Source organism: Rhineura floridana, chromosome 1 (genome assembly GCF_030035675.1).
Source record: "Rhineura floridana isolate rRhiFlo1 chromosome 1, rRhiFlo1.hap2, whole genome shotgun sequence".
NCBI classification, from domain to species: Eukaryota; Metazoa; Chordata; class Lepidosauria; order Squamata; family Rhineuridae; genus Rhineura; species Rhineura floridana.
In genome coordinates this window covers 94,613,330-94,637,951 of record NC_084480.1, presented here as the reverse complement: position 1 = coordinate 94,637,951, position 24,622 = coordinate 94,613,330, and the positions used below count along the sequence as shown (strand labels likewise).

The following is a 24,622-nucleotide window of genomic DNA, read 5'->3' as shown; positions in this document are numbered from 1 at the left end:
TTATATTTCTCTCATTATTCATCCTAGAAATCTGTGTCAATTTCCTCTTTATCGATCAGTGTCATATGATGGTGAAGACAGCCTTTTGTGTCTCAAACTGGGGGTTATGTTCTATTTCTATTTGGGGTACATTAACAGTTGTATCTGAAACTGCAGTTCGATGTAAAATCAGACTGATTATATGTTGCTACTTTGTTGGGAAAATTCTTTATATACAAACAATAAGCAAAATATATTCTTTTATAAAGCTATAAAGGTTTATAACATTTTAATAGTTTAGTTTAACATTTAATAAGTTTAACAGCCAGCCAGAACCCTTTTTCTTCTTGGAGCTGTCTTCCCTGACTATGCTGGTTTGTTTAGAACAACTTGTACTCTAAACAATTATGATAACACTGAATAGACACTGAACATCCTTGTGTTCTCCAAGACGTAGGAAGGATTGCATTAGCTGAAATGCTTAGCTCACTGTGAAAATGTACTTTTATGTGAAGTACTGAACATTGCCAAATTCACTAGAACATGATGCAGAAAGTACAGTACCTATGCAAGTACCCATGCAATGCCTATGCAAATACCTGTGCAATACTGTAATGCCTATGTCATACTGTGTCATACACTTGGTCAGTGTTAGGAATAAATTTATTCTCGACCCCAAAAAGTTGCCCAGGGCTGTCAGGAGTGGTTTAAAGGAACCTACATGTCTGTCAGAACCAATGTTGCAAAGATTTCTGGAACCCAGAGAACCACAACTCAAAGTTCAGTTTCTTCCCTCATGAGAAAAACCCTCAAAGGCGCCTCTCTGACCGTAAACATCTCTGTAAAAACGAGATAAAATGTTTCCCTTCTGATGTTATTATTTCACTCTGTCTTAAAGTCACTATACCCATCCTGCAACATTGTAAGCTAAGTCACTACAAACAAGACATTTTCTCATAATATCTTATTACAATGTTTCCTTAAGTTTTGCGTAATATTGCTGACTATGTTAAGTTCATAAGCACAGTAGAAACATTTTATCTCTTTGGTGTCAATCTGCCCCTTTTCCTCGCCTTCTTGTAGCTCTGATCTCACAACAAGTTTCCTTTTGACTGACAAGTATACAAATACGTTATCACAACTCTCGCCTTTTAGAATCAAAAGCAAATGTAACCATAATGAGCTAACGCACTTACTTATCTCTATAAAGATGTAATATTGTATTTCCTTTGGGTATGCCTTTTTAAAAAACATAATGCCTTGTTTTGCTGTAAAACCGTATATAATGGGACTTTTACCTAATAAACGCAGTTCTCTCTCCCGACAGACTGTGGTCTGTGTGGTTAGAGACCCCTTTCTTGATCAAGCAAGTAATTGTCTGTGTGTCTGCTTTACTTTTGGTATCTGGCTGGACCCCTAACAGGTAAAATAAGCGTACTAGGCTTCTAGCTCACCCTTCCGAGGAGAGGGGAGGGGGTATTTTCAATTTGTTCCTAACATCAGTCTCCCTCTGAGTGAGTGGAGAACTGCAACATGGCACTGGTTGCCTGGGGTTTTTATACATTTCAGGACAAAGACTTTACCATCTACCAATCAGGAGTTAACACATCAGTTATCTTGTGCAAACTGAGACACTCCTCATGTCCACTGCAGACTATTCTGCAGAATAGTCAGTGCTATTATTCCACCATTGTTTTTGGAGTTTTTTAAGTGTAAAATTTTCAAAGTATTGCTGTACTTCACATATTCACAGAAACAGAAGAAAATTGGCTCCTACTGGGTGTTATATTGATCAGGATGAGACCAAGGATAAAATAGAGCTTCTTTATTTAATAATTCTTACACAGTAAAACAACTGAGCTTGTTCTGTGCTAGGCCTCACCCAGCACCACAACACTGACTAACTTCAGTAACTAAATCAGTCTAGCTCCCTCTAGGGTGTGTAATACCCTCTAGAGAAAGTTAACTCTTTCTTTGCTGTGCATCTAACTTAAAGACACATTTCACTACACTGGGAGAAAGGGTGGGATATACATCAAATAAAATGATTTACTATAGGAAACTTCACTAAAATTGCAAAGTAAATCCAACATAGTTAAAGTGATTTTCTGAACGATATCAACTATCTTAATAATGTTGCTTCCTTCCTGCTAAAACAAGATCAAACACAGCACATGTCTTGTTTCTGTTATTTGGGCGGATTGCAGGTGTTGCCACCACTCACCATATGATCAGAGGCACATATTACCAAATTCTTCCAAGCAACACAGAAAGTGAATTGGACTGTGACAGACCAGCCCAAATTGGGTTTGCATTTTGACAAATTTGTAGGGCAGTACAATATCTCAAAAAGAAGGTCAGGTCTCCTGCATTCACTATAGGCACCCAATTTCCCTGCTTTTTAAAGTTTGATAGAAATATCTGTTGGCTATAGGTATGTTCTTAAACTGCAAGGCTTTTGCCTATTAGTGAATTTCTCTGCTTTTTAATATGGGAAATAAGAAATGGGATCCTGTGCAAGTTTGCTGAGAATGAATGATCATTTGCATGCTTATTGAGTTAATAGGATTTATTCCCCCACAATCATGCTTAGGTAGAAATGCAAAAAATCCCAGAAATTTTAAAGCCATGGGGAAAAAAACTTTTTTCTTTTTCTTTCAGAAAAAAATTCAGAAAAATTGAAAAATGCAATATTAGCACTTTTTACAGATTGAAAGTCACTTTGTTGACATATTTGGTATATTAAAAGTACATTTTATTCCAACAATTATTACAAATTGAATTTAGTTTTTTTTAATTTTTACTTTTTTTGTAACAAATGGATCTACAAGATCCTGAACTGTAAGGAACATCTGAACAGTAAGGAACCTCTTTTGTTTTGCCAGTTTATAAGGAGCAGGCAAAAAACAATTTAAAAAGACAGAAGAAACCATCAACATTAATAACAAAGACAATTATTTATGTCTCTGCTAGTCCTCCACAGTGTCAAGCAAACATAAAGCATCCATTTCCATAAAAAGAACTGAGAAAAAGGGGGAAACCAAGATTCAATGAAACATTTTATTCATCATGCTAAAATAAAACATTCCATAATCAATTTTTTCTTTATTTTTTTCAATTTTGGGAAGGAAAAAGGCTTCAGAAAAAAAACATTTTTTTCCTGAATTTTTCCAGTTTTTCCCCGGGCCTTCACATCTTAGAATGGTTGAAAGTGACCACAGGGAGACGGGGGGGGGGAGGAAGTGCAGGGGGAAGGGTGTAGGAGAGAGGGGAGGAGGGCAACGGGAGCAGGCAGGAGAGGAAGGGGAGGGGGAGGGGAGGAGGAAGGCAGGTTTGATCATTTGCATGCTTATTGAGTTCAGTAGCATTTACTACCATGCAATCATGCTTAGGATAGGTGAAACTGACCATGGGGGAGGAGGGAGGGAGGGAGGAAAGGCTAGAGTGGGCAGGAGAGGAGGAAAAAGGAAGAGTGGAGGAAGAAGGGACGAGGAACGGAGAAGAGAGAGGAAGGAGGGGCAGGGGAAGGAGAGGGGAAAGGCATGTCTGATCATTTATATGCTTATTCAGTTCAGTGGGATTTACTTCCATGCAATCATGCTTATAATAAGAAAAACTGACCATGGAGGGGGAAGGAAAGGGGACAGGAGATGGAATGAGGGGGAGGGGATTGGAAGGGGGGAGAGAAGGGTCAAAAGGGAGGGGATAAGAGGGAGGAGGAGGGGAGGGCAGGTTTGATTGTTTGCATGCTTGAGTTCAATGCTATTTACTCCTGTACAATCATGCTTAGGATAGGTGAAACTGACTTGGGGGAGGGGAAGGGAGGGGGGAAGGGAGAAAATTGGGTGGGCGGTACTGGGCAGAGGGAAAGCCCTTTCCTTTTCAAAAGGAAAACATTGTGAACCATATCATTGTTTTTCAAGGTTTCCCCCACATTTTATTCTACAGCAGGCACATGTAGTCTCCCACCTAAATTTAAACCAAAGCTGTCACTGGCCACATCCATACCAGACCTTTATTCCTCTTTAAACAGTCATGGCTTCCCCCAAAGAATCCTGGGAAGTGTCATTTGTGGAGGTTGCTGAGAGTTGCTACGAGAGGCCATATTCCCCCTCACAAGAGCTGCAATGCCCAGAAGAGGGGCTGACTGTTAAACCACTCTGGCCACTGGAGCTCTGTCAGGGGAATAGGAATCTAACAACTCTCAGCACCCTTCACAAACTACACTTTCCAGGATTCTTTGGGGGAAGCCATTACTGTCTAAAGTGAAATAAAGGTCTGTTTATTAAAGGTCTGTGGCAAGTGTGTGGCCCAGATTAGGCAAGCCAAACAGCTGTGAGTCTGGCTTTTAGAACACTGACAGCTGGTTCTTACTGAGCATGCCTAACATTATAATAGACTTCAATGTTAAATTTCTTAAATTAAAAATCAGTCATGTATTTTTTAAAAAACTTTTAAACTGCAGAAGATGAAGGTCAGAGTATGGGGCAACGTCAGTAATAGGATTACAGGTACTTTGTGAATATGGCTGATTTTTACTTAATTTCAACAAATTAGGAGACCACTGACAGAAAGAAGTCCAATAGGGGTCTGGGGTTTGTTTTTCTCGTTTTATACTTTGTACTCTCAATTCTCTCTGACTGTTTTGTGTATCGCCATGACAACTTAGAGGGTTAAGCAAGTGTTTCTGAGTTCAGGACTATAAATTTGGTAAGGTTTTGTTTTGAAATGTGTTTATGGGAAGCAGCAGAATGGCATGGGGGGATTTTCAATTTAACATTGTGGAATGCGAAAAATCCATGCTGGCTATAGCATACAGCCATTCTCGTGGTTGTATAATTAGTTGCTAATCTTGATTGTGGCCAGTACGCATGTTGGGGGGGGGCACAACAACAGAACAGTATTTTTCCCATACACTTTTATGAATTTGAATCCTACTCAAAGGGATGAGGACAAGCCACCATAGGTCATCTTGGTGGTTAGTGTTGAAACAATGTCTGTGGTAAAAATTTATGTTGTTATAGAGTTGTGAGATATCATTCAGACCTATCTGCAAGTCCCCTCCCAGTCTATAATCCTTTGCCTGTAAAGATGCAGTTTGTATTACAGGGACCTGCTGTACTAGTCAAACCAGTTCCTTTTGTAAATTGATTGATTGATTGATTGATTGATTGCACTTGTATACCGCCCCATAGTCGTAGCTCTCTGGGCGGTTTACAGCAATCAAAAACATTAAAACAAATACACAATTTGATGAAGCATATTTATTTATTTATTTATTTATTTTATCTGTTGCACTTGTATACCGCCCCGAAGCTCTCTGGGCGGTTTACAGCAATCAAAAACATTAAAACAAATACTCAATTTAAAAACATATTTTAAAACAATTTAAAACACAATCTTAAAATTCAAAACAATATAAAAACAATTTAAAAACACATGCTAAAATGCCTGGGAGAAGAGGAAAGTCTTGACCTGGCGCCGAAAAGTTAACAGTGTTGGCGCCAGGCACATCTCGTCAACATTATCATTCCATAATTTGGAGGCCACCAATGAGAAGGCCCTCTCCCTTGTTGCCACCCTCCGAGCTTCCCTTGGAGTAGGCACCCGGAGGAGGGCCTTTGATCCTGAACGTAGCGTACGGGTGGGTTCGTATCAGGAGAGGCGTTCCATCAGGTATTGTGGTCCCAAGCCGCGTAAGGCTTTATAGGTTAAAACCAGCACCTTGAATCGAGCTCGGAAACATACAGGCAGCCAATGCAAGCGGGCCAGAATCGGTTTTATATGTTTGCACCGTCTGGTCCCTGTTACCAATCTGGCCACTGTATTTTGCACAAGCTAAAGTTTCCAAACCGTCTTCAAAGGCAGCCCCACGTAGAGTGCATTGCAGTAATCTAATTTGGAGGTTACCAGAGCATGGACAACTGAAGCCAGGTTATCCCTGTCCAGATAGGGACGTAGTTGGGCCACCAACTGAAGTTAGTAGAAGGCACTCCGTGCCACCGAGGCTACCTGAGCCTCAAGTGACAGAGATAGTTCTAGGAGAACCCCCAAGCTATGAACCTGCTCCTTCACAGGGAGTGCAACCCCATCCAGGACAGGTTGAACATCCACCATTTGGTCAGCATCTCAGTCTTGTCTGGATTGAGCCTCAGTTTATTAGCCCTCATCCAGTCCATTGTCGCAGCCAGGCACCGGTTCAGCACATTGACAACCTCACCTGAAGAAGATGAAAAGGAGAAATAGAGCTGCGTGTCATCAGCATACTGATGGCAACGCACTCCAAAGCTCCAGATGACCACACCCAACCGTTTCATGTAGATGTTGAACAGGATGGGGGATAGAACTGACCCCTGCGGAACCCCATACAGGAGAGTCCATGGTGCCGAGCAATGTTCCCCAAGCACCACCTTCTGGAGGTGACCTGCCAAGTAGGAGTGGAACCACCGCAATGCAGTACCTCCCACTCCCAACTCAGCCAGTCTCCCCAGAAGGATACCATGGTTGATGGTATCAAAAGCCTCTGAGAGATCAAGGAGAATCAACAGAGTCACACTCCCCCTGTCTCTCTTCCGACAAAGGTCATCATACAGGGCGACCAAGGCTGTTTCCGTCCCAAAACCAGGCCTGAAACCCGACTGAAATGGATCCAGATAATTGGTCTCATCCAAGAGTGTCTGGAGCTGGCCTGCAACCACTTGTTCCAGGACCTTGCTCAGGAATGGAACATTTGCTACTGGCCTCTGGGTCCAGGGAGGGCCTCTTCAGGAGTGGTCTTGTGGGGATCCCACCTCAGACCACCACCTGTCAGGTCCCTCCAGTCAGGATCCTGGTTTTTATTTGTTCTCTCACCAACTCTAGCACAGATCTCGCAAGATCCCACTGCTAGGCAGCACCACCAGCCACTCCCTGTTTCACAATATTGCCTGGGGACTTTGCCTTAGTCTCCTTCTGGCTTATTGTTACTTTGTGTCTGGGTGCACTTGCAGGCCACAACCCCCCTGTATCTTTGTGCCAATAAAGCATACAGCCCTGGGTTGCCCTGGATGATACACTATCTCTTCACCGTTGCCACCATTGATACTGTTTCTCAACCCTGGTAATTACCCTGCCCACCCTTCTGGTCTGTGAAAGCCCCAGCCAAGGATCAGGCTTTTGGTAAACCAATAAAATATTTATTTATAAACACCAGAAAATAACAAGATTACTTATGGTATATTTAACAAGCGTATGGTTTCATATATTGTGTTACTCTTTATGTTTCTAGTCAAATATAATCCAACCCACAACAACCGACCCTCTCTCAGCTGTCATCCTCTCATTTATACCTTCAGCCACTCAAACGCTCAGCCAATCATACAGCATTCTCCAGCATTCTAGCCCATGTACTCCCCTCTCTCACTCAATCCACTTATCATGTATACTTTAATAAACCCGCACTTACCATATTTACAGTTATCAAAATACAGGGGCATCACAGGTCTCACTACTGCCTCTTTCAGGCAGTCAGGGACCACCCCCTCTCGCAGAGACGCATTAATCACTTCCCTGGCCCAGCCGGCTGTTCCATCCCTGCTAGCTTTTATTAGCCAAGAAGGGCAAGGATCCAGCACAGAAGTGGTTGCACGAACCTGTCCAAGCACCTTGTCAACGTCCTCAAGCTGCACCAACTGAAACTCATCCAAGAAATTGGGACAAGGCTGTGCTCTGGATACCTCGCTTGATTCACCTGCTATAACACTGGAATCTAAGTCCTGGCGGATGCTAAAGATTTTATCCTGGAAGTGCCTAGCAAATTCATTACAGCGGGCCTCAGATGGTTCTACCATGTCCCTGGGGCCAGAGTGTAATAGCCCCAGAGTGTAATAACTTGGCGAGTGATTTTGAACAGAGAAACACTGCTCCAAATCACACCCTCCCAAGTTGATTTCCCACCCATCTTATTGCCAGGCTTGAATCCTGGCAGAAAGCTGCTTGAGGAGCATGACAGGAAAAGAGTTAAGTAGCTCTCTACTTGGAATTTCCCCCTCCTGAAACTATGGAAAAACAAAAACACCACAGCTAGAATATATATATATAATCAGAAATTAAAAGATTGATCTGTTTGTTCAATCATTTCTAAAAGATACAAAAATTGCTAAAATTAGTAATAGAGCGATAGGTGATAAAACATTTCAGAAGAGTGTTCATGTTATTTTGCAGAACACAATATAAAAGACAAAAATCCTCAATTGCATGTACAGAGTCAACTCCTGCACATGGGACTCTAATTAACACCTTCTACTATGCATGGAGGTTGGAGGCTGGGCTGATGGGCACAATCCCACTCCTCTTCTATTCAGTGAATGTGTTCTGGGATGGACTGGTTGTCTTGAAAAGGCCTGTTCTCTCATCTAAAGGAAAGCAAATCTGTGAAGACTGACCAGATCTGAAAACAATGGAATGTTGACTGTACTGCTACAGCAGCAACTGAAAAAGGCACTAAAGGATCAGGTTGCCTAACACACTGACCTTAACAGAGTTTGTTAGTGTACATTATAGATGGGAAAGGTCACATAACCTATGCTATTGACAATGAAAAGCTATTCTCTCCAGTTTATTTTCAGTTACAATTAAGTTCCTCTAATTAATGCCTATACTACTACAAGGGAAGACTCCTCCCCGGTCCTTCCATATTAACTGTGACCCTTGAATCTTTCTCCCTATTACATTTCATGCTGCTACAAAATTACCAGTTACTGAAGAGTTCTTGACAATTATAATTCTCCTCCAGTTACTCTGGCTGCTTTCTAGGAGACAACAAAATAAAACCTTGCTCCTCCTGCCTCAGAACCTCCCAGTGAAACACTTGTTGTTCTGTACTTTTAGGAAGTGGAGAACCCTGTGGAGTTTAGGCATGGGGTATTTGTTACATCCTTCTGAGGCTATAAGCAGCATTTCTAACATGGAACGGATTAACTTTATTCCATCAAGTAAGCTATCTGGATTAGTGTCCGAATTGTAACATTTTAGTCAGCAACTTTTGTTAACAGTTTTAAAAGCTGTCCTCTACAGTACACCAAAGAACTACAATTATAGGCTGTATAGGACACAGCCGCTATCTGTAACCTCAGATATTTATACACATTGTGAAAGCCTCAAGTCAGTAAGAGACAATAGGCATAGAACACAATAAATTAAATTGGGAAATGAATTCTTCCCAACCTTACAGAAGAGTATCCAGGGTAATCATCTTTAAAGTTAGGGCAGGAAGGGGGCAGGGGAATCACACAGTCAAGACCGATGTAAATTATTCCTTCTCGCATTCTAATTTATTTTTAAAATACTTTATGATGCATATAAAAGAGCACACAATGAAAACAATGTATTAATACCTTTAATACCAAGAACCATAATACCAATGAGATTCATACCTTTTCTTTACTTAAAAATAAAATGAATAAAGAATCTGAAAAGCAGTAAAATGAAATATGTTGGAGATAAATAAAATAAAAATATAGTAAAAGCAAAAATAACTTTTAATTAAAACAGTACATTTTATATAAAGCTTTTTCAAATAATAAATGTTAAGTTAAGAAGAGCAGTAAACTCTACTTGAATTTATGGATGGAAAGTACTGGAGGAAACAACTGCCAAGAATGAAGTACAATATTTGAAGTCTTCCCTCTAGGTGGAGGTGCTATACTACTACCAAAGGCAGATGAAGCCTCTCAGTATCTGCCAAGACCAATGCTGCCAAAATGCAACACTAGGTAGCTAAATACTATGTAAACTACATTATAAGGTCTGAAAATAGCCAGAAAATAAAAAAACTTGAAGCCAGAAGTGCTAAGATAAAGAACTATGCAATATATCACAATTCAAAGACTGTCCCTTTATTTTTTTATTTTGAACCCAAAATAAAAAGGGCAAAAGTTTGAACATTGTGATGGACCCTTCTTAAAAGAAGATTCCAAGATCCACTTACATGCACACATGTTTCCTCAATCCTAATGGTATTATACATAGCAATTCCAGTGCAACAATGTTGTACAGTGAAATTGTTTAATTTTTCATCCTCAACATCTCCTTTACTGGCAGTTCCTGAACAAGAGCTATGGCTTAATCACAATAATTGCATCTCTGCCTTTGAGTGAGACTCCAGAAAAGGCCTAAAACTCAAATGATTTACAATATTCACCTATAGTTAAAAAAGTCTTAACTAAAACTAAATATTGAAAATTATTTAATCTGTTCCCAAAACAATAAAACATTCATGACAATAATTCCACTTGTAACAAAAATCACTATTAACTACCAGGAAAGGCATTCACAAGTAATATAATCATCTTATGTCCTGATTTTTATGACCTGCTGAATGGACATTGTAGGTTATAAAACTGGGTTATAAGGGCCTGAATCAGGCAGGAAAGAGAAAATTGTGACTTTGTCCTAGGGTCAGAGCCCCTTCCGAGTTGTTTCACACAGATCAGCTGGGCACCAAAGCAATATCAGGGACGCATCTTTCTAAGACATCCTATATTTATTTTTGAGGTATGCCTTGTGACAGAGCAGAAATCTAGATTTCAAACTTTCCATACCCAGGACATCCTTTACACACTGATTTGTTTGTGGTATGTTCTAGGGCACTGTTATATTTAGGTATTGAACTCTTGGCAACTATAAGTGCACCACAGAAAGTGGCCAAAACTTTCACAGCTGCACAAGATAGGGAAAGACTGGTGGACACTATGGCTTGATTTGCATATAATGCTAAGCAATTTTTTTAGCTTAACTATGGTTTGTTTGTATATCCAAATCCACCCCAACAAGTCACAATATAAAAACAGAGTTTGAAGATTGTTTATGAATCTATGCTTATATTAACTGTGGTTTCTCATTACATCTGAAATCTCTATTGTGGCTTAATCCTGGTTTGTTTCAGGATCACCCAGCTACAAAGGTAAGGCAAGAGCAGTTAGACTACAAAACATTAGGTAAAATAAGCCACAGTCACTTTGTCTATGAGACTGATCACAGTTTGTTAAACAAACATTTAAAACAAGCCATGACTTAGCATTAAATGCAAATGAAACCATTTTCTTCCAGGCAGCTTGCCCAACATTAAAGCTTCTACAGAACCCTAGAGTACTTAGGAACATAGTTTGAAAACCATTTATCAAAAGTTAACACAATCTTAAGGATGCACAAATCAAAGAATAGTGTTCAGGGGAAGATGGCAGAGCAGGAGGATGCAATGTGTGGAGCTCTGCCGTCTTTGAAATTTTAACATCTTTAACATCCCTGGGGGTTTGGACGGAATGCGCGCAAGTGCCTTTCCTCCCCCCTTTTTATTCTATCTGGCCACCCCTTGTTGCCTCCTGCAACATGGTGAGGTAGGTGAAGAAGTGCTGGCAATAAGAACGCTGTGATGTTCCTATATTAATGTATATATGGTAAGTGTTGTTGTTTTAGAAGATACATGGTAAGTGGAGTGAAAGAGGGGGAGTGAATGGGCAGTAGAATGTGAGATGATTGGCTGAGTGTTTAAAAATGGCTGAATGTATAAAAGGAAGAGTGAGAGTGGAATCTGGGGGGAGAAGAGAAAGAGTGGATTGCTTGGTGGGGTTTGAGAGAGTTGTTTGCCAGGAAAGCGTGAAGAAGGAGGGAGGTGGAGTTCGGATTAGTATTGAGTAAAACCATTTGCTTATGTGCCTTAAGAAGAAATCTTGTTAATCTTGTTAGCTTTGTTATCTTTAATAAATACTTAATTTGGTTTACCAAAGGCCTGATCCTTGGCTGGAGTTTCACAGACCAGAAGGGAGGGTAAGGTAATGACCAAGGCTGAAGGGGAACTGTAACAAATGGTGGCAGCGGTGAAGAGAATAACAATACCAGTATTCAGAGTCTCTGGGAATACTAGTATTGGGACGTTACTGGTGGTTGCCTAGCAGGGGGATCTGTTGAGATCTGTGCTAGAGCGGGGAGAGAAACCATAAGAGAGTGCGGTCCGGACTGGTGGAGTCCCTGGTGGTGCCTAGAGACAGGCAGTAACCACGAGCAGGTAGGAACCTGACAGGGAGAGCCAGGGAAGGACGCCTCACATGTGGTGGTAGAGGTGGGATACGAACAACAGAGAATCCAGATACGAATACTAGAGAATCCAGAACAGTGGTGTGGCAAACAGAAATAACAAAACAAGATTTCTTGTGAGAGTGACTGGCAAAGAGTGTGTGGCAAAGAGTGAGTGAACTCAAACACCATGGCTGAATACATAAAAATGAAAAGAGAGGAGCTGGTGGAGAAGTGCATAACATTCAATTTACCTCACGAGGGTAAAGGGGTAGATGAATTGAGGGTAGCACTTATAGGATTTGCTATTGCCCAGCAAAAACAACTTGTCAGGGAAGAGACCCCAGAAGGATATTTAAGCAATCCCGCTTATATAGAGTACTTGAGAGAGAAGTTAAGATGGGAGGCTGAGGAAAAAGACAAGCAGAGGGAGTTGGAAGCTGAGAGATTGAAGATGGAAGCTGAGAGATTGAGGATGGAAGGTACAGAGAAGGAAAAACAGAGGGAGTTGGAAATTGAGAGAATGAGATTGCGGTTTGAGGAGAGGGAGAAGCAACGAGCATTGGATGCTGAATTACAAGTAGAAAAGTTAAAATTTGATAGAGAGAAATTTCACTCTGAGGAGACAAGGAAAGACAGAGATGGAGCAAAAATAAAAATTACTCCAAAGGACTTTGCTGTCTATGAGCCTGGTCAAGATCCTCAAATTTACCTCAGCACCTTTGAAAAAGCAGCTCAGTTGTGGGGGCTACCTGAAGATAAATACATGCAGTATTTATCAAACCTGATTAAAGGGGAATTGGCTGAGGTATACCAATATTTCCCCTCAGACAGGCCCGTCACCTATGCTGAATTCAAAGAAGCAGTGTTTAAAAGATTCAGACTGGGGCCTGATTATTTTAGAAAGCTTTTCAGAAACTGCCAGATACAGACAGGGAGGTCTTTTGTGGAACTGGGAGCAAAGTTGATGGATATATTTGGAAAGTGGATGAGTAGTGCCAAAGCTCAGTCAGTGGAAGAGGTGAAAAGCCTCATGATACTGGATCAATTATACCATCAGTTACCACCAGAAATAAGGCTCCTGGTCAAAGACCGTTCCCCTACATCTGTGCAGGAGGCCGCAGAGATGGCGGATCACTTCGCCTCCAATAGAACTGGCTGGGTGGGGAAAACATCAAGAGAGTTTAAACCCAGACCATATAATGCTTGCAGAAGGGATGTGGTGCCACAGCGAATGAGTCCTCCAATAAAATCTGAAGGGCACAGGACACCCCAGAGTGGATCTGTGTACCCTAAAAGTGAGGAGAAATTATGCTACAAATGTGGTAGACCGGGGCACCTACGTTTTCAATGTGAGGTTGCCAACCCCATTAGTAATCCTGCTCAGACAAGGGCAGTGAAAACAGAGCCCAAGGCTTTAGAAGCAGCGAAAAAGGTTCAGTTTTGCCAGATAAACTAGACAGAAGTAACAGACCTGGATTCAAGTCTGAGAGAGGAAGTCAGTGTACAAGGGGCAACTTATTGGGCATTGCTTGACACTGGTGCCGCTCAGACATTACTGAGGCCAGATTTAATAAAATCTGAAGAAATATTACCTCAGGAAACAGTGACTATCCAAGGAGTGAGGGGTCAACCAGAGAGTTTGCCTGTGGCCCTAGTGAAAATGGAATGGAGAGGCCGAAAGGGCCAATATAAAGTTGGTATTAATGCCCAGCAACAAGAACCAGTAATACTGGGAAGAGATGTTATGGGGGCACAGGGGAAAATATATGTAGTGACCAGACAGCAAATTGGCAGAGAAAAAGAAGCCATATTAAAGGGGGCTGAAACAAACAGGGTGGAATCTGTTAACCAGCCTCAGGTCACCATAGCAACCACTAGCAGGCCTGCTGAAGAAGACAAACTGTATCAAGTGGTCTCTGGGGAAGAAGCAGATCAATTCAGGGAAGAGCTGCATAAAGATATCAGTCTGAAGCAGATAAAGGAACAAGCGCTGACCCAACAGATTCCTTTCATTGACAAACTGAGTAATCAAGTTGTGTGTGAGAATGGGATTTTATATAGACTGTGGATGCCTGCTGAGAGAAAGGATGAATTAACATCAATGATGGAAGTAGTGAAAGAGAATTTGAGTCGTGCACAGGAGAAGCAAAGTTACTGGTATGACAGAACAGCCAGAGAACGTGTGTATGATGTGGGAGATATGGTTATGGCGTTCATACCCAGGAAACATGACAAATTACAGGCTAACTGGGAAGGACCATATACCATCAGAGAAAGGCTTGACACAGTGACATATGTAATCACCACAGACCAATTAAACAAAAGCAAAGTGGTTCATGTAAATATGTTAAAGCCTTACCATACCAGGGATGCAAAGGTGTTGCAAGTTACCTTATTCCCTGAGGGAAGTGGGCCTGAACTTCCAGATTTGGTACAGGAAAGCAAAGACAAAGGAGGGGTAGATCAAGTGGAATGGTCAGAGGAGGTGAATGAGGAAGTAAAAGAGGAGATTCTGAGAGTTTTGAAAACCTATAGGAATCTCTTTAGCAACAAACCTGGCCGAACCATTATAGTTATACATTCCATTGATACTGGAGATCATGCCCTAATCAGATCTGTTCCGTACCGTGTGAATGGGAAAGTTTTGAATGAGATCAAAAAGGAGGTGGAAGAGATGCTGGAATTAGGCGTGATCAGGGAATCCATCAGTCCCTGGGCCTCAAGTATTGTCCTGGTTCCGAAAAAAGATGGAACGACAAGGTTTTGCATTGATTATCGGCTAATCAATAAAATTACTGTCCCAGATGCGTATCCTATGCCTAGGGTAGGCGCAATGTTAGAGTTATTGGGGGCAGCAACCATTATCTCTACACTAGATCTCTGTAAAGGATTTTGGCAAATGGAACTAGACGAGCAATCCAGAGCCAAAACTGCCTTCAGTACACCAGATGGGTTATATGAGTTTGTGACCTTACCCATGGGACTAAGGAACTCACCAAGTTCATTTCAGAGGCTAATCAATACTGTGTTGCGAGGCATGTCAGATTTTGCAGTGCCCTATATCGATGACGTGGCCATTTTTAGCAAGTCGGTGCCTGAGCATGTCCAACACCTGACAACAGTATTGGAGGCCTTAAGAAAAGCAGGCCTCACAATAAAAGCTAAGAAATGCCAGTTTGGACTAAAGGAAGTAATCTATTTAGGACATAAGGTGGGGAGTGGGAAAATCACCCCCTTATGGAGCAAGGTGGAGGCAATACAAGCGTGGCCGATCCCCTTAACCAAAAAACAAGTAAGGGCATTTCTGGGTGTGGCTGGATTTTATAGGAAGTTTGTGAGAAATTTTGGGGAAATAGCAACCCCCTTGCATGAATTAACAAAGAAGAAGTGTTCTGAGCGTGTGGTATGGACGGATGAATGTCAGAAGGCTTTTGATCTACTGAAGCAAGCCTTGTGCCAAGGACCCATATTAATAGCACCAGACTATGAGAAACCATTCATCGTGGCTACAGATGCGTCGGACCTCGCGCTGGGAGTCGTCTTGCTGCAGGAGAGAGAAGGCACCAGACATCCAGTGGCGTACCTGAGTCGCAAGCTGACGCCGAGGGAGAAAAACTATTCGTCGGTCCAGAAGGAGTGCCTAGCGGTCGTGTGGGGACTGAACAAGTTGCGCCCATACGTGTGGGGATGAAGATTCACAGTGACTACGGATCATCGGGCCTTGTTATGGTTGCAGACTATGAAAAACCATAACACTATGCTGCAGAGGTGGTCCTGGGCCCTACAGGACTATCAAGTGGACTTCCAGTTCATCAAAGGCAAGGACAATGTACCGGCCGATGGACTTTCCAGGCAAGTGGCTGGGACTGCAGTGACGTGACCAGACAGAGGAACAAAGAAAGACATTTTCCCCATAGAGACTTTTATTTGTTAACGCGACGTATAAATCCTGGAACAGGAATAATACTCTGCTGTTGTTTAAGGGGGGGGAAATGTGATGTTCCTATATTAATGTATATATGGTAAGTGTTGTTGTTTTAGAAGATACATGGTAAGTGGAGTGAAAGAGGGGGAGTGAATGGGCAGTAGAATGTGAGATGATTGGCTGAGTGTTTAAAAATGGCTGAATGTATAAAAGGAAGAGTGAGAGTGGAATCTGGGGGGAGAAGAGAAAGAGTGGATTGCTTGGTGGGGTTTGAGAGAGTTGTTTGCCAGGAGAGCGTGAAGAAGGAGGGAGGTGGAGTTCGGATTAGTATTGAGTAAAACCATATGCTTATGTGCCTTAAGAAGAAATCTTGTTAATCTTGTTAGCTTTGTTATCTTTAATAAATACTTAATTTGGTTTACCAAAGGCCTGATCCTTGGCTGGAGTTTCACAGACCAGAAGGGAGGGTAAGGTAATGACCAAGGCTGAAGGGGAACTGTAACAAATGGTGGCAGTGGTGAAGAGAATAACAATACCAGTATTCAGAGTCTCTGGGAATACTAGTATTGGGACGTTACTGGTGGTTGCCTAGCAGGGGGATCTGTTGAGATCTGTGCTAGAGCAGGGAGAGAAACCATAAGAGAGTGCGGTCCGGACTGGTGGAGTCCCTGGTGGTGCCTAGAGACAGGCAGTAACCACGAGCAGGTAGGAACCTGACACGGAGAGCCAGGGAAGGACGCATCACAAACGCCAACTCCAGGAATGCCGCAGACAGACTCACTTGGTGCTGTGAGGCTTGGAGGGAGATAGGTGGAGCGGGCGTTGCTATCCAGCTGGTGCCTTCTGCTGCTGGCGCGTCCCCCCCCTTTGTTGCTGTTGTTGAGGCTTGTGGCTCCTCCGCCTTGTTGCCGTTGTTGAGACCTGTGGCTCTGCCGCTGCTGCTCTTGCCGCGGCTTGTGTTTTCGCTGCGGCCCGAGGTCTTCCGCCGCCGCCACTGCGGCCTGCTTTACCACGGCCTATGCTTTTTTGCCGCCGCTGCTGTGGCTGTGCTCCCCGCTGCGGCTGTACTTTCTACCGCTGCTGTGGCCTTCTTCCGCCACCGCTGCCTGCCTTGCCGCCGCCGCTGTGCTTCCCGCTGCGGCCGTGCTTTCTTGCCGCTGCTGCGGCCTTCCATCGCTGCGAGCTGTGCTCCTGTTGAGGACTGGGCTTCATCGGCTGTCATTGCTGGGGCCTTCCATTGCCGCCGCTGTGGCCTGCATTCCCCCGCGGCTGTTGTTTGCTTCTTGGGGGGGGCGGTGTCCCCTTGGATTGGCGACCAGCGGCGGATGTGACGCAGGGGCTCGGGTTGTGGAGTCGGAGGCGAGGACGGAGTTGTTGGCCATGCTGGAGAGGCAGCAGGGGAGCGGAGACGGCAGTTGAGCAGGACGGGAAGAGTCGTCGTGGAGATCCGAGAAGCAAGAGGGCAGAGACTTTTTTCAACTGTTGGAGATCTTGGCTGCAGGCGAACCAGCCTCACAATGCGGAACAGGGAGGATACGGATTATTTTAAACATATTTATTGGGGGTGGTGGGCCTGCCTGATCGGTAGACAGGGGGGAGGGCACGTGTAAACCGGGGGGGAATGTTGTGGGAGGAGTGGGAAGCCACTATATAAAACGGCTGGGCAGCAGATCCTGGAGGGGGGGTGGCAGGCCACGCCAATTTAGGGGAACAAGGGATAGATATGTTATACCCATCCCTTGTTCCGGGCCTGTTCACAACCAGACGATAACTGGGGGATGCAGGACTCCATCTAATCTTCGACTGCTGTTATGTAATGCCAGGTCTGTGGTACAGAAGACATCTCTCATCCACGATATGATCTTGGATGAGGACGCAGACCTGGTATGTATTACGGAAACCTGGCTGGACGAGGCCTCGGCTCCCATACTTGAGGCCATGTGTCCAGCTGGGTTCCGATATGCACAGCAGCCGAGGATTGGTAGGCGGGGAGGGGGGGTGGCAGTGATCTATCGGGAGTCCTTGATTTTTGCCAGACCTCCCCTCCACAAGACCAAGTTTGTCGATTGCATGTACTGGAGGTTGGGCCCAAAGGGCAGTTTAGGGATTCTGCTTGTGTACTGCCCACCCCGCTGCACAGCAGACTCCCTGGCCAAGGTGCTCGAGGTGGTCTCGGCTGTGCGATTGTTCTCCCCCAACTTATTAGTTTTGGGGGATTTCAACGTGCATGCTGAGACCACTCTCAATGGAGCCCCTCGGGATTTCATTGAAACCATGACTTCTTGGGAACTGCACCTTAGTAATATAGGGCCCACCCATGTAGCTGGTCATGCTCTTGACCTTGTGTTTGTCTTGGGAGGGGAGGGTAGTGCTCTGAAAATGGGGCTGTTTCTTCTAACCCCGTGTCATGGTCAGACCACTATCTGGTAAATATAGGCCTCTCAATGCCACTCACCCTCCGCAGGGGTCGAGGACCTATTAAGATGGGGTCCGCCCCAGACGCCTGATGGAATCTAAGGGATTCCTGAATGCGCTGGGAGATGTGGAGCTGTCGGAAGGTCATTCGGTTGAAACCCTGGTGGTGGATTGGAATAGGGAGATTACCAGGGCGGTAGACCAAGTGGCTCCGAAACGTCCTCTCCCCCTGAATAGAACTCAGACAGCACCTTGGTACACACCTCGGTTGCAAGGTCTGAGACAGGAGGTGAGACGACTAGAGCGCCGGTGGCGGAAGTCTCGCACTGAAGACGATCGGACACTGGTTAGAGTAGCAATAGCGGCCTACCATGTGGCAACAAAGGCAGCAAAGAGGGATTTCTTTGCTGCCTCTATTGCATCGGCAGAATGTTGTCCCAGGAGGTTGTTCCAAGTGGTCCGAGGCCTGGTCGGTCCAGTTGCGCAGGAACCCATGGAACATTCTAAAGCCTCCTGTGACATATTTGTTAAGCACTTTGCCGATAAAATCGAGCGTCTGAAGTGCACGATTCCGCATGCCGTGGGTACAAGTAGTGGGCCAGAATCGGCCAGTTGCATTCCGGTCCGATGGGAGCGGTTTCAGCCTCTTCTTGCTGAAGAAGTGGACAAGGTGTTCTCTACTGTGAAGCCAACCACTTGTCTGCTCGATCCTTGCCCCTCGTGGCTCATTGTGAGCTGCAAGGAGAAACTGGGCAGAGGGATCAAGGCGGTGGTAAATGCATCCTTGGAAGAGGGTGCAATGCCATCAGCCCTCAAGGAGGCAGTGATAAGGCCCATCTTGAAAAAACCCTCCTTGGATCCCCAAGAGTTGAAGAACTTTCGCCCAGTCTCTAACGGGTAGCATTGGGGGATGAGGTTTCAGACCCTTGGCCTCTCACTTGTGGAGTGCCACAGGGTTCTATCCTCTCCCCCATGCTATCTAACATCTATGTGAAGCCGCTGGGAGCCCAGTTTTGGGCTGCACTGTCACCAATATGCAGATGACAATCAGCTCTATCTCTCATTTAAGTCCTCACCAGAGTTGGCTGTGGAGACCATGTCCAAGTGCCCCGAGTCCGTTAGTAGATGGATGGGCGAGAACAGGCTGAAGCTAAATCCCGATAAGACCGAGGTGTTACTCGTGGGTGATAAGAGAAGGTTGGGAGACATCGACTTGGTGTTTAACAGGGTGAGATTACCCCTGAAGGATCAGGTCCGCAGCCTCGGGGTCATTCTTGACTCCCAGCTGTCCATGGAAGCTCAAGTTTTGGCAGTGAGCCGGGCAGCTTGGTATCAATTACATCTGATACAGAGGCTGCTACCCTACCTTCCTGTACAGCTACTCCCACGAGTTATACATGCCCTGGTCTCCTCTCGCTTAGACTATTGTAATGCGCTCGACGTGGGGTTACCCTTGAAGACGGTCCGGAAACTTCAGCTGGTGGAGAATGCGGCGGCACGCTTGATTACGCATAGCCGTCACCGGGAACATATCACCCTGGTGTTGATAGATCTTCACTGGCTACCAGTGGTTTACCGGGCCCAATTCAAGGTGTTGGTATTGACCTTTAAAACCCTATACGGTTTCGGCCCGGTTTATCTAAAGGACTGCCTCCAGTATCACCAATTAAGCCGCCTCACAAGATCAGCCACGCAGGATCTCCTCTCGGTCCCACCGGCCAAAACAGCTCGGCTGGTGCGGACCACAGAGAGGTCGTTCTCGGTAGTGGCTCCCACCCTTTGGAATTCTCTCCCCTACGATCTTCGACATGCCTCCTCCCTGATGAGTTTTCGCCGAGCTTTAAAGACCTGGCTATTCAGGCAGGCCTACAGGAACTTCGAGCTAGATTAGTTTGTAATATATTAACTGATGTTTTTGATGTTAGTTTTAATTGATGAATGTGGTTGTATTTTATTGTATTGTGTATTGTATTTTGTTGCTGCTGTAAGTCGCCTAGAGCGTCCGTTAATTCGGACAGATAGGCGACTAACAAATAAAATTTTATTATTATATTATTTTATTATTCTATTCAGATCACACTATTCTCTGCTGCTCAGGCCACATCTGCCATATTGTGTCCAATTCCAGGCATCACATTTTAAGAAGATTGTTCACAAAATAACGCGTTTCCAGAGAAGGGTGACCAGAATGAGGACACTGAAAACCAAGTCCTATGAGGAATGGTTCAAAGATGAGCCATAGCCTGGCAAGGATAAAGGGGAGACATGATAACTGCCTTCAAATATCTGAAGGGTTGTCATGCCCAAGATGGCACAAACCTGTTCTCAGTTACTCCAAGGGGCAAAGTTAGAACCGATGGGTGAAAACTGTAGAGAAGCAATTTTGGTTACACTTCCTCATGGAAAAGTCCTATTCAACAGTCACATCAGGAAGTCTTTTTTTTTTCAGGGCAATGATTCTTTTTTATGGATTGCCCAAGGTATCACCAGAGCCTGGATATTTCTCAAGTTCTTCCCAACCATAATATCTATACACATTTAGCTAAGTTTCAAAACAAGAAAAGATAAGGCTGGTCACCTGGCAGTCCTCTAAATTGGAAAGGGCTATGTGGTACTGCTTTTTCAGCTTGTCATATGTAGAGTACTAACAATCTTACCCAATCTTTCAGAAGAAAAGGTTCTGCTCTTTAGAACCTGGCATGAGCATATTCCGGATCCTTTCTTGGAAGGTTTGTGCACTCTTGATAATAAATCTTGATGTACAGAGTACAACAGTCACTCTGCACTCCCATAAGGCAGCATTTCAGGCCTCACTGCCTTTCTGTCATTGCAATGCACAATGAAGGGAAACTGCCAGTACCTGGGCCATTTGTAGTACAGTATTTAGTCTCCCTTTAGGGAGCAAGGTCTCACTCCTAAGATTGTAACTATCAGTTTGCTGCTATCTCCATTAACTTTCTTGGCCCATGCACCTGCCACTAGGCATACAGGACCAAGAAGACTGACACTATGCCCTGCCCAATGGGACAGACTACAAGTAGATGCTAACCTTTGAGTCTCTTTCTGATCCAGGTGCCATGGAGTTGGTGAGCAGCTCTAGCTGTGAGGACACCCACTTATTAAAATGGTTCTATCACTCACCATTTTGGCACCCTAATTGTCTCTTTTGAGGAATATCTTGGGATAGGCATTAGTCTTTGGGGGATGTATGCACCAATCCTGAATGAGCATTCTACATACTAGGTCAAGACTGAACTAGATGGGTGTGGTATTAACATTTGCATATTTTAAATGTGTTGTAGGTCACCTAGAGACTGCTAGTACTAGGCAACAAACACATTAACAACATTTGTTTGCAGGCATCTCCCATTTTAGCTCATGCCCATTGTGAGCAGACTCTCTCTCTGTGTGTGTCCTCTCAGTGGATCCCAGAACCATTTCTCATTCATTGCAATTTTCCACTTGTGGATTGCCTTTCTGGGCCTCCCACCATGTGAGTTCGGCACCCATTTTTTCAGGATTGTGGCCACCAGGATCCAGTCCATAGAACTGTGGTGATCATCAACCTGTCAAGTTAGCAGCCTGTCCCTATTTTTTTGTTTTGTTGAAATTAGTTCTGTCATACTCTTGTGGATCTGTGGGCATAGCATTGTGCACAGGGCTGGATGGCATATGCTAAAATCTGAACAAGACACCCAGCTTGCACTTGATAATAGGCTATGAATCACTTCACTTATGCAGAGGGTTTCTTAAGCTGCAGAGAGGGAAGACATGATGCTTGGCCTTCCACATGTCATGGCGAGCCAGCTTGGGAAAACAGCCTCACCAAACAAGAAAGGTCTCACATCTCTTTGAAAGGGAGGCAAACTTTGCACTAGTTCCTAGGACAGTTTCCTGGCATCCACATCATCTGGTATGAGGTGCTAGAGAAGCTGGAATGGTGGGAGATTAAAATAAAAAGACCACTGCACTCCTTCATGACTGTCCATAGTGATGGAGTGATTCAGCACTTGGACAGTTCTCACAAGCTTCCTCATCTCTACAGGCCAGGCAGTGTTCACCTCTCAAATATGGTTAATGACATTTGGCTAAAGGACATTCATGCTGCACCAGTGAAGCTGCTTTCAGTGATTTGGCAGTGGAGTTAGGCCAGAAGAGTTGCCTTCCTCTTGTGGCAGTGCCATCTTCTGCCATTCCACAGGTTCCCCAACAGATAGGTTGAGGTTCTTCTGTCAGCAGGCAGCTATCAAACCACACGTCCCCTGCCCTTTGGTAGCCAAATACATGGCTTAAACCCCAGTACTGTGTTGGTTCTCTGCCCTCACCTCGGCATGGTTCCTGCTGCAGGCACAAATGTTTTTAAAACAAGAAGACTGAAGTCCTCCTTGCTGTCCTACAAGCATGGCTACTACAGTCCGTCCAAGTACAATCAAGCCAAATGTACAAGTTTTCAAATTTCCTTAATTTCAGATGGAGAAAGTAACACGTGACCTTAACTTTCTTCACTGACATCAACTGGACTTAAATGAACATAATCTAAAAATAAGTAGTTTAAGGCTGGATAATTACAAAATTAATTAAGCATATGTCAGTTAAACTATCTAAAGTTACATTTTTTTCTAAACAAGTTCTCTAGAAAAACCTATGCTCTGGAAATGGAAAAAGAATTATGAGACAAAAGACCATTTAAAATTAAATTAGGAACTATGAATAAAATATCTATATGCAATACATCAAATCCATGTTCCAAAAGAATATCTATGTGGACAAAGGGGGAAAACTGGTTATTGGGGGGCAGGATTGTCTAAAATAATCTCATTGATGAAAAAGTAACAAAGACTACAGGGCTTGTTTTTTTTAAAAAAAATCAATAAATGCCAGTCCACAAGAGGGCAAAAACTGCAGATATTTATTTAGCAAATCTATTTCCATCCAAAAGATGGCAGTGGCAGATCAATCATCAGCCTGTTTATTACCAAAAAACAATTTGGGGGGAGAAAAATGTAAGCATGGAAAGAACCCCTCCCACAAAATAAGTTGCTAGCAAGATAATAACTTGCTAACTTTCTCTTACGGATTTGTTATGCTATGGAAAATATCACTGTCACCATCAGAACATATGCTAATAGTGAAACCCCAAATCACAGTAAAGGGTCTTAACTGGGGGAGAAATCAACCACACAGCATCTGGAAAACAATTCTGTCATTCTTTAAGCATAAAAATAAAGAAATGGCATCTCCACTTACTGAAAACAAACTCAATTAAAGTTACCTCTGCAGAAGACAGGTTCTGAACGTCAATTTACATCCATGAATCAAAATCACCAAACGTGCTCACTTTGTTTATCTAGACATCTATCTTTGCCCCTGTAGATCAGTAAAATATACTAAAAGTTATACATTACAAATAACAATAACCTTCTAAATTAGCATAATTATCAATGTATCTAGCCTTTTCACTGCCTTTGCCCATAAACTATAGCAGCAGACCATCCCACGGAAACGTAAGTAGGTGAATGTTTTTCCAGTCTTTGTCTCTGTGCTAGGAAAAGCTTCACTTACTAAATATCTGTGTCCAGCTGCTATTAAAAGCACAAAAGTAGACCCCCACTGCCAAAAGGCTGACAACACACCCACAACCTCTTGATTACACTGCTATACTTTTTCTCACATAAATGAAAGAAATTGTAAGCTGCTGCACTTGGAATACAGTTCACTCATGACATTTTTTTACATTTTGCAATATTCAAGCCTTCCTTCCACATGTCATAATGATATCTCCTTTACAAGAAAACAAGGAAGGGCCCGCATCTGAATTTTGTGGCATAACACCCCACCCCTAACAGACGTGCTCCTGTTCAGGGATCCAGCCAACCTCAAACAGGAGCCTTCTTAGTGTAGTTTGGGCCTAGCAAGGGTGAGTGGGGAAGAAAAGGCATGTTCTTGTTTCCCACCTCCCAAAGCCTTCCCCAATTCCAAATCTCATTCTTCTATATAGCAAGCAGGGAGTAGTTTCCAGACTGTGGGAAACTGCGCCCTTTCTGCTCCTGAAACCTCACCATATAGTGCGTGGGGCTACATTTTTTAACCTCACAGCATGCATTGTCCCTGCCTTATTCCCAACTGCAAGATACTACAAGGTGTTTTTTCCCCAGGAGCTCAATCTCTCCATTTTCTGTTGTTGTTTTTTTCAGCCAACATAAAACAGACCCTAGAAGCCACTGAGCATGAACCGTTGTCAGTCCATTT

At 43.7% G+C, this 24,622-nt stretch overlaps 1 protein-coding gene across 5 annotated transcripts in view; it reads right to left on the bottom strand.

Moving 5' to 3' along the window:
- The window catches only part of FANCC (FA complementation group C), a 123,942-nt gene that overhangs the window by 97,043 nt on the left and 2,277 nt on the right, over nucleotides 1–24,622 (bottom strand). For 3 of the 5 annotated variants that reach the window (XM_061626530.1, XM_061626529.1, XM_061626527.1), the window contains exon 2: nucleotides 23,646–23,740. The exons of 1 other annotated variant lie outside the window; for it this stretch is intronic. The gene's annotated coding sequence lies outside the window, so the exon portion shown is untranslated. Of the gene's footprint in view, nucleotides 1–23,620; nucleotides 23,741–24,622 lie in introns of all 5 variants that reach the window. One more of the 5 variants, XM_061626528.1, reaches the window with a different exon arrangement.